At 36.8% G+C, this 2073-nt stretch overlaps 1 non-coding gene across 1 annotated transcript; it reads left to right on the top strand.

Moving 5' to 3' along the window:
* Positions 1–638: 638 nt before the first annotated feature.
* Positions 639–745, top strand: LOC126004672 (U6 spliceosomal RNA). The gene has a single exon (XR_007493937.1). It is a non-coding gene; the product is annotated as a U6 spliceosomal RNA (small nuclear RNA).
* The last annotated feature ends 1328 nt before the right edge of the window (positions 746–2073 follow it).

Here is a 2073-nt window from a genome sequence, read left to right as displayed (position 1 = left end):
AACCACTGCTGGGTGATGGCCCCAAAAATCAATCAATCCATTAATCAATCAATAAATAAAGTTAAAAAATCAAACATGGTCCAAGCTGTTATATGTGCAAAGGACTACTGGCCCTAAGGGTACAGATGAGAGAATGTTATTACCCAGTTGGTAGACTTATAGCAACATTCAGAAAAACTCCTTGTGGGCTTCAAAGTGTCCAGGAAACAGGTAGGATATGTCTGAACCAGCATGTGAGCCTGGATTCTGCTCAGATGCATCTGGACTTGGACCCAACTAGTGAGGAAGCTGGTGGCCTCTCCTCACTTGTGAGGGAAGATATACTCTCTTCATTCAGTAGACTTCCAAGGACAGTCCCTTCCCCAACACCACTGCCTTCCCAGACTTTCCAAATCTCTCTAAGTACAGGATTTTGAATTATTCTGGAATGGGTGTTATCCCACAAGTAGATATTTGTTTATTGAAATATTTTTTGAGAGATAACGTATAAAAGGACATAGATATTAATGTACAGTATTGTTATCTGGGGGAAATCTTCAAAAGAGCTTATTTTATATGTTTTGCTCTTGAAAATAGACCACAGGTATCTGAAAGCTGAAACTGTCTTAGAAAATCACTGATAAAAAAATAAATGAATAGTGCTCGCTTCAGCAGCACATATACTAAAATTGGAGCGATACAGAGAACATTAGCATGGCCCATGCACAAGGATGACATGCAAATTCATGAAGCGTTCCATATTTAAAAAAAAAAAAGAAATGAATAGAATAGAAAAGTAAGGTAGAGCTCCTGGTAGGCCCTGAGTTTGATCCCAGCATTGGAAAATTTTTTTCCTGCTCTATTCTCCTATAGATTTTTTTGTGACACAGGCTATAATGTTTTATTCACGGATCAGTGGGGGAATTTTCACCACTCCTGGAGGAATTTAATCAATCAATAGAGCTCTTGTAAGGTTTTTCCTCATATTTTTACAAAAATATTTTAACTGCTACTTTTGTAGGAAAAGATGAGAGAAACACACTTATACATCCATATAAAGCAAGAGACTTAGAAGTATTTAATTACTCTTAAGCCCAGAGCTTGTTTTATTTGGAATACAGACTTTATAATTGAACTTTTAAAATTATGTGATTTTTTTGTTAATAAGGTGCTCCCAGTTTGGAGGCTGAAATTAAATCTGTCTTACAATGTGTATTTTGAGGTGCACTAAATCCATGAAATTTTTGGCTTACACACAAAGGAGACTTCAGTTTAACACAGTTATAAACTATTTTCTCAGCCTTAAAAATAAAAATGTATTCTCTAGGAAAAGACGTGGTTATAACACTTTCCAAATATATCTGACTGTAGTATTCTATTTTTTCCTCAATCTTGTGAGTCTAGTGTTCCAGGAAATAAACACTAATATTGGACAACTGAAAGTCATATTTGTACCTTGATTTCTGGGTGCCTCGCCTCCAAGATGAGTTTTAGAGTCACTGTTCCATGTCATCCAAAAAACCTAGATTATTAAACAAGTTATAGAGCAGAGCACTGATGGTTTGCGGTACACATGTTCACCCTTGATACTAGAATCCCTTGATTTTAGCTGTGCATAGAAATATTTTAGATAGGATCTGACACTTGATGAGAATTGTGCTACTGCATTCTGGAGAAACATACATGAAAAACTTACTACACTTGCAGCAAAGAAAAGGAGTGTATTGTATTTTTAGTCCTTCCCTTTCCTATTTTATACCCTGGAATGTAATTATGATAGCAGGCTTTGGAGCTCCTACATGGGATAAGAGGTGAAATGAGAATGGTAGACACTATAATAGACAGAGCCTGGGACTACTGACTATTGACACAATAGTGAACAACTCTATCTGCCTTTGAGCATCAACTTGATATTTATGAGAAACTTATGAGGCCATTTCCACAGGCCCTGGAGCTGCTGGGCAGACCTATGATACATCAGTACCAATACCCAGTAGCAGCACACCAAATTAGATGGGAAAGGAACATTTTTCAATTAAGCTCAATAAACACAAACAACACAAGATGCTCAGCTAGCAATGGGCAGTTTAGGAA

This window comes from Suncus etruscus, chromosome 3, assembly GCF_024139225.1.
Source record: "Suncus etruscus isolate mSunEtr1 chromosome 3, mSunEtr1.pri.cur, whole genome shotgun sequence".
Lineage (NCBI taxonomy): Eukaryota > Metazoa > Chordata > Mammalia > Eulipotyphla > Soricidae > Suncus > Suncus etruscus.
The sequence above is the reverse complement of the archived record's forward strand: the minus strand, read 5'-3'. Positions and strand labels throughout refer to the sequence as shown.